At 38.3% G+C, this 8,800-nt stretch overlaps 1 non-coding gene across 1 annotated transcript; it reads right to left on the reverse strand.

Moving 5' to 3' along the window:
• Positions 1–639: 639 nt before the first annotated feature.
• On the reverse strand, positions 640–803 carry LOC131766027 (U1 spliceosomal RNA). Its single transcript, XR_009338332.1, has one exon. It is a non-coding gene; the product is annotated as a U1 spliceosomal RNA (small nuclear RNA).
• Between the last annotated feature and the right edge of the window lie 7,997 nt (positions 804–8,800).

Raw genomic sequence — 8,800 nt, forward strand, 5'->3', positions numbered from 1 at the left:
TTCTCCCAGGAGTAATGTTCATAATTTAAGAAACAAAGGCATGCACTTGTCTCAGCCCTGCAGCCAGTCCCCTTCAGGCAGTCCTTCAGGCAGTCAGAACAGACCAACACAATTTTTTGTATAAATAAGGTCTCTCTGCTCCCCCTGCTCCCTCAAGAATGAACAAGACCACTGCTGAGCCAGGGTGGGGTTGGGCTTCAGGCAAGTAAAAATGCCACAGTTTTCTCTATCACTTACAAGTTACTTTTTTCTTCAGCATTCACTTTGTTACTTTAAATCTTTCTTTGACTCGTTTCCTGAATTCTGATAAAGTTGACTGTGACAGTTTTTGCTTGATTTTTCAATGTTTCTGTGAAGGGACCGCCCCTTGGAGTTACCTACTCCACTATTTTAACTGATGGCCATTCTTAACACATTAGTTTTTGCACTTTATATTAATCTATTTTTACTTTTTTTCTGAGTTCTGAGAGATTTACTCAAGCTAGTAAATATATCTATATATCTATATCTAGATACATCTATATGTATATATATCTCTATATTTATAGATATAGAGATTTTGACTTTTTAATTTCATTTTCTGTCTGTGTTTACCCCCTCCATTATTTTTGTTTGTTTGTTTGTTTGTTTTTTAAACACAAGGGGAAAGCGCGATTGCAGTACCCCACTACCACAAATTACGTAGTCAGGTTTCCCACATTTGGGGAAATTGCAGAGGTCAGAACATCCAGAGTGCAATGGGTAAGACTTGTTCTGGGCAAACCACCTTCATGATCATGGTATCTCCCCCAACAGGTACATATATCCATTGAGTTTTTAATTCAATCATCTATTTCATATTTAGTCAAACTTTTCTGCTCTCAGATTTCTTGCTTTGCTAGATATAATGACTCATGGAATCCACATGAGACCACCAAATTAAATATTTTCTAAAAACTTCTCTTATGTTTTTGCCATATTAAAGACTGGTCCCTGATTTTGAACAAGGTAAAATGTTCTCACTCCAAATTCATTTTCATCATAATGTTGCAGGAAGAGGGACCCCTTTCAGGGCCCGAGAGTGGGCTCTTGTCTAACACTCAGAACTGAATTGCCCAAGGAGACACACAGGCTGACAAAGCAAGAGATTTTATTGGGAAGGGCTCCCCCCACCGGCAGAGAGCAGTAGTGTAAGGGAACCCAGGAGAACTCCTCTGCCATGTGGCTTGCAGTCTCTGGATTTGTGGTAATGGGGTTAGTTTCCTGGTTGTCTCTGGCCAGTCATATTGCTTGGCCCATAGTCTGACTCAGGGTCCTTCCTGGTGGTATGTGCATCTCTCAGCCAAGATGGATTCCAGCACAAAGGATTCTGGATGGTTTGTCATCTTCTCCCTCTTTTGGCCCCTCCCAAATTCATGGCAGAAATACCATGTTCCTTATCAGGACCTCCTGCTCTGAGACTACTGAGGCAAGTGGTTATCATTGTTCCTGGCCAAGGTGGGTGGTTTCAGTCAATGGTTCCCTAACAATAGTTAGTAAAAATTTTTCCAAGAAAGCAATGTTGCATTTTTCTGTGCATTTTTGGTTTTTGTTTTTATTCAGTTTTAAAAGTCAGTTTATTTTCCTAGGTCTCCAAGGTTATCTTATTCGAAAAGTGAAAGATTTTCATGAGTCCATCACCAAAAGCTATTTATAATGATAGTCTATATATACTTAGCTATTTTAATGCTATACATTGTCTCTTGATTTTCCTGATTTTAGTTCAGGAATTTATTTTTCTTTAAGGTACTAGATATAGCTATTACAATCATTAGGATTCCATTATATTACTTTAATGAAGTAATTAAAGAGAGAGAGAGAGAGAGAGAGAGAGAGAGAGAGAATCCCTAACTATCTCTGTCTATATCTACACCAGCAAAATTTTTTGAACTTTGAAACATGAGAAATTACTGAAAGGTAGAGAGAGGCAGCATTTCTAGAAGCACTGCTACTGCTTGAGTGAATATGGGAAGGGGTACAAAGAACTCCTGAATACATAAAGGGGAGAAGATAGAGCCTACAGAAATATGAATTTGTAGGAAATCAACTGGACCCAAAGGTTATTCTGCTTCATTTCCTCCAAATAGAAAACATGCAAATCCCTCTTTTTTAAAAAATAGTTAATTTTAATGAAATAATAATTTTAAAGGAATTCTACACAAATACAAGATTTTACATGTCTTTTTGTAACTTGTTCAAATGTTTCATAATGTTTGGAGACAGGAAATAACTCCCGAGTTCTAAGTATTACTCTCTCATGCCGCTAAAACACACACACACACACACACACATGCACACACACATTTTTTAAAAATATCACCCAGCACTTTACTTTTTCTGCATGCTCTGAATCAGTAGAAGATTTGAATGTCCCTATCAGTAAATTGAGGGAATTAATGTAAAATCCTGGAGCTCACATGACAATGTTGTAATTGTTCTTGCTGACTCTGATTTGTGTCAGAAAGGCTCAAGATCAACTAAAATTCCAATTAAAACAAAGTGTAATACAGTTCTGTAAAAGGCTGATTTCATTAAATGCCAGCAATAAATACATATTTCTTTTAAGAATGAGGCTTCTAGACTTCATGAAGAGAACTTTTATTTTCTTAATTACTGAATAAACAAGGCAATTTTAGGTGTGACATAGTTTTAACTCATTCCAAACCTGAATTCTGAGATGCCTTGGGGATTTTTCATCTTGCTCAGCTATTATAACAAGCAAGTCTCTTTAACAAAGTTCTAATTTTATTTCCCAGATGCTTGATTTAAATATTGTTTAGAGCAGTGGTTCCCAAATTTTGCTGCACATTAATATCACCTGGGGAAATTTTATAAATCCTGATGCCCTGATTGCACCTCATACTAATTAAATCAGAGTATCTATATGTAGAAGCAAGGTATCAGAAGTTTTTAAATATCACCAGGTGAATATAATGTACATCAAAGTATGAGAAACACTGGTTTAGAATTTTCATATGTTAGTGTAGATAAAAATTACTTTAAATATTATCATTAGACTCCTGGTTCCCTCTCCCCAATAGTCTGAGTCAGTGGGTCTGATGTGGGGCACTCCAGGTGATTTGGATGTGAGTGAGCCACGCACACAATGAAGAAATACTCTTATAGAACAAAGAGCTACTCAAAAAGTGGTCCTTGGAACCACAGCATCAAGATTAACTGTGAGCTTGTTAGAAATGCGTACACTTAAACCCTACTGACACCTACTAAATGAGAATCACTGAACCTGAGGAACAGGAATCCATGTTTTTTTTTGTTTTTTTTCAAGCCTTCCAATTGATTCTTATGCACATTTAATCTGAGAACCATGGATATAGAGCATATAAAACATAAGTATGTGGTAACTAACCAGTACCACTAATCAAGCCACTATCCTAGATTTCTTAGCTGCTCCATATTGTGCATCATGATATTACATGCACTGTAGTAAGTGATGGGGAAAAAAGTTAAAAGACAATCTCTGCATTTAAGCTTGTGTGTATAATAAATATTCAAAATTATACTAGGTTAAACCGGTTGGAGGAAAGGGTATTTTTTTCTGAAAATGTAGAAAGATTAGGGTGAGTATTATTTAGTCATACAGTCAGAGAGATAGGAGATAAGAAAGAGGAGAGGATGATTATATTCACTAATGTGTGTTGGTTCCTTTTTCTCAGGTACTTTTCCTAATCTGAATTGCCTGTCTTACCAAAGAATGGATAATTGGAAAAAAATCACTTATTAAAATGTATTGTAACTCAGATAAGTTTTGGCTCTGAGGGATGTTGATAATCCAGATGAAGCCAATGAGAAAAGCAGAACTTAATTTGGGGAATAGATCTGGTTTCAAAGGGATGTGACAAAATTAGACTTGTTGTCTAAGCCAACATAGGTTCTAGGCAATAAAAATCTTCCATCAACAGTGATCACAGAAGTCTGTTATGAGGCAGGGTTAGTGACATCTTTGGAGCAAGTCCCAGTCATGAATGACACAACAGATTTATAAGTCAAGCTCTTATCTTGCTATCAAGTCTTAGGTGAGGAATCAAAGCTCTATCCAAATGAACTGAAATTCACAGCTTTACTTCTTTCCCTAAAGAAAAGACTTTATTAAGTTAAGACTAAAGCCCACATTAGGAAAGCAAAGAGAGGTTATAACAAGGTCCTGCTTTATGGTAATGCAGATGTTGAAGATTAATCCAGATACTCCCAAAACTAACTAACTAAATAATTATTTATGGCAAGATTAATTTAAAATTCCACTTGGGGCATTTGGACTAAATCTCTGGATTTAGTTTCAACACCTGTTTTAGAAAACTATTAGAAGAAACAATCTCTAAGTTTTACTCCTGCTATGAATAATTCTGCTTATGTTTCCCCAAATTCTATTTTAACAGGAGAAGAGATCCTAGGAAAATAATTCATAGGAAAATAATGTAGATATAAAGGGAATTTTAAATAGAAAATGATGGTTTTAAGTATCTATACTAATTCCTTGTTGCTTTTCATTTGGGGGGAAGATGAGGGTGAGGGTTTCATTTAATTTTCAGATGGGTAATATTTTCAGGGTCTACATATTCAAAATGTATTAAAGGGTGTAATAAAGGGTCTGACTCCATCTTTTTGATGTATGTCTGCTGCTTTTAAGCCTGGCCCTCTTCTTCCTCTTTATTCTACATCTGAATAGGCTGATGAGAAAGTTTGTACTGTCTCTTCCTTTGGTGCCTCTAGGAAATTCAAACCTGATAAAATCCCAGCCCATGCACATGTGCTAGCCACCATAAAAGCCCAATCCATTCTTTCTGCCTTGCTCAAGTCAGCTTTTGCCTTCCTGCTCTCCCCAGGTATTCCTTGCATGAGTAATAAATCTTTTTATAACCCCTTGGTGTGTGGTGTCATCAGTCTTGGCATACAAACCACATTTTGGGTGGGGCCTAACTTCTTTTCACTGAATGTCTAAAACAGTGGTTCTGTCAGCAGGATGTCTAGACAATAACCACCAGCAGCAGAGGTCTCTTCTCTTGCTTTAGTTTGCTACCTGGCTCTGCTGCATGCATTTGAGCCATTATTTTGAGCAGCTGCTTACTTCGAGCTGTTGCTGACTGCTGTTAAGTTTGTGTTTTGAGCTGCACTGCATTGTGCTGCATTTGCTTAGTTCTATGGAGTCTCTGTCATACACCACTATGAGATTGAAGCCCTCCTTACAGTGGCCCTGGGTTGTGTGTCACAGCTAAACCTATTGTGTGATTTGATTCCAGCATAAGCTGTGAGAACTGTTAGGCTCAGGAGAATGACTTGTAACCTGTGACCCTTGGTTTTGTGTCTCAACCCAGCATTGTCTTCTGTTCAATAGAGGGTTCAGGGAAAGACTCATACCCTATACAATATGTGGACCCACTTTCATAGAGGAAATGTTACTATGTGGCATGTTGAACTCTACATTCCCCAAAGCAAGTAACTCACTAGGACTCTAAAAATTGCCTTTGCTGCTGCTACCTATGCCTCTGACACCAAAAGAAAACCTGATCCTCAGAATTCTAGGAAAAATAACGATGGTATGCCTCTGGCACAGCCAGGAATTAATTCCCTCTTTGTAATAGAGGAGGCCCCTAAATCTAGTGATACTGATTTGAGACTTTCTGAAGGAATAAATTTATACATATGATCAAGATAAAGAGGTTCGCCCAAAGTATATCCAGTAACCACCAAAAAAGAAGGAAGTGTCAACTGAAAAAAAAAGGCACAACCTAAACGTAGAGAATTATGTTTTATTCGGTGGAAAAAAAATGAGGATTCAAGCCCAGGAGGTAGCCTCTCAGATAGCTGTAAGGGACTGCTCTGAAGAGGAAAGGGAGGAGCCAGGATATACTGGGGTTTTTGCAACAAAGACCAGGTAGTCAGAAAACCAGACATCTCAAGTTAAGGAATTTATCATTTTTCTATGTATGGGAAGATGCAAGAGTCTGGGATCATTAAAATCATTCCTTTGATTTGCACCTCAGATATCTGGAGCCAGATATCCTGTGCTTTCTCATCCCGAGTCTCCTCAGGGTGCACCGTCAGGGGTGGCTGCAGCAGTTGACTGCTAGATGGCAGGCATCCTGTTTCTATCTTGAGTTCCCTCAGGGGTCACCTTTGGGATGGCTGTAATGTGATGGCTTGATAGCTGCAACATCCTTTGTTTACTGAGATGGCATGCAAAAATTTTTTTTTTTTTCATTGATAGAAGGAAGGACAGAAACTAGATGCAAAAAGAAAAAGCTGAAACAAATGTCCATAATTTAACCCAACTGGAAATCCAAAATTTACGAAAATAATTTATTCAACAAAGGTATGAATTTCCTGTTATGCCTCCATATCACAGATTCTGAATTAACTTCAACATCCCCTAAAATGCATCAGTTGGCAAGTGTTCGTGGCCTTAATCAATACTGGAGCTCAAACTAGAGTTACATCTGGCCATCCCAGTAAATTTAAATAGGGTATGTTAGGGGAGTTACCAAATATTAAAGAGAGGACAAATAGTTATGTTTCACCTTAACCAGCAGGAATATCATCTTGCTTAAATTTCCTGTGATCATAGAACATGTGGATGAAGAATGTTGCCTGCCATATCAGCAAACAAAGGATGTTGCAGCCATCAAGCCAGCAGCCACCGCAGCCTCCCCCAATCGGTGCACCCTGAGGAGATTCAGGATGGGGAAGAACAGGATACTGGCCCTAGATAGTTAAGGTTAATATCAGAGGAATGATTTCAGTGAGCCCAGACTCTTGCATCTCCCCTTACACAGAATAGTGCTAAATTCATTACATTGAGATGTCTAGTTTTTTTTTAATTAACTGTAATGTTTTGATGTTCCAGCTACCTGGTTTTTGTTGCAAAAACCCCTACGTATTCTGGATCCTCTCTTACCTCTTTAGAGCAGTCCCTTAGAGCTATCTGAGAGGCTGTCTCCTGAGCTTAAGTCCGTTTTGTCTACCAAATAAAATATAATTCTCAACTTTTACGTTGTGCATTTTTTTTCAGTCAACACACATATGCCCTAAAATATCCTGCAGTAAGAATGGATGCTCTGAACTAATGAGGGATAAAATAAAATACGTTTTGATTTCACGTTAAATTAAGTCTTTGGTGGAACTTACACATTGGCTTGACAAAATGGGAACCCATGGACCAGCCTCCTCTTCCTCAAGTAAAATAGTTAATATGTCCCGATATAAATTAAAACAGACTTTCAGAGATTAAAACTCATTATACAAGAACTATTTAGTGAAGGAATGATTATCCTCACTGCTTTTCCATTTAATGGTCAATTTGGCCTGTTCTTAAACTTGAAAAGAATGAATGGTGGATTTTACTGTAACCTTAATTCTGTGGTATCACCGACGTTATTAAAATTACTGACTACATCCAAACAGCAACTGATGAATATTTTGCTATCATAGACTTGGCTAAAATGTTCTCTTCATGCATATTTCAATATCCTCTCAGGCACCATTTGCCTAATTTTCAGTGTGATATATAACACCTTTACCTGACTTCCCATGAGGTACCTCAACAGCCTTGCCCAGGCAAGATCTTAACCACATCCCACTTCCTCTGGGAGCACAGGTATGGCCTCACATTGATGACATCCTCCTCTGAGGAAATCCATTTTGAGGCAGGAAAAAGATGGGTTCCAGACTGGACATTTACAGCTAGCTTCCTGTTGACATTTCCTGAGGCAGGAGGCAAGTGGCCTCCAGGTTAAATATTTACAACCAGCTTCCTGTTTGCACTTCAAGATGGAAATAACAACAGGAACAGGTTAAATAGCTGGACTTTGCCTCCTGTGTACACTTTAAGATAACAGTCATGGCAGGGACAGAGAGGGGCTAAACCCTGTTTGAGTAAAGGATCAAGAGGTCACATATTTCCCATCCTTGGGGCAAGGGAGACATTACACATGTGCAAGAAGGCTCCTTGTGGGTCAAAAAGGAGGGGTCGCCACCCCATAATAGGTGATGTCAAGGCCAACCGTAGGCCTCTGAGCTGGAATCCATCTTCGAAAAAAAGTTGCACATGCATGTTGAGGAGAGTCCTAGGACAGGTCAGGTATGGAAAAAGAAACCAGATAATTGGCCAAAGGTAAACAAAGACCTGGAAGAACTGCTCTATATAAATGATTTAACCACCTCTTTACTGTACTCCCCTTCATTAGGGAGGACGCACATACCCTTTCTTTCTCGGTGTGTGTTTCTGCTTAGCATCCGTCTTAAATAAACAAATTGTTTCTCTGTGTGCTCTCCCACTTGTTGTGCTGTATCTCTAATAATAAACTTTGCACCTGTTTTTACAGTGTTTGCCTCCTTGAAATATTCTTGCTTTCAAATGGAGGCAAGAGCCAGGGAAAATTTGCCTCTTGTCTCCAGTCCTTGCTGGTCTAGTGTCTAAGATTCCTGGTTTTCATCCAGGTTACCCAGGTTCAATTCCTGGGCAGGGAACTAAGATCTCACTTCAAGCCATTGCTCACTTTTATCCTTCTGAGATCAATTTGACACACTCATTTGGAGCATACAAATACTCACAAAATAGCATACATACAAAAAAGTAAATAAACTACTATGCCACACAGAGTGCAAGGGTTTAACTCTGGAAAATTACTTGGTAAACCAAGGACCACTCAGTTCCTGATACTTATGTTAATGAACAGCTGTTGACTCTTTCAGCATACGCAATGTTCAAACAAGCTCAATATCTTTTAAATATGTTTAGCTTCTAAGTAAAATTTACAACTCTACAAAT

This window comes from Kogia breviceps, chromosome 11, assembly GCF_026419965.1.
Source record: "Kogia breviceps isolate mKogBre1 chromosome 11, mKogBre1 haplotype 1, whole genome shotgun sequence".
NCBI lineage: Eukaryota > Metazoa > Chordata > Mammalia > Artiodactyla > Physeteridae > Kogia > Kogia breviceps.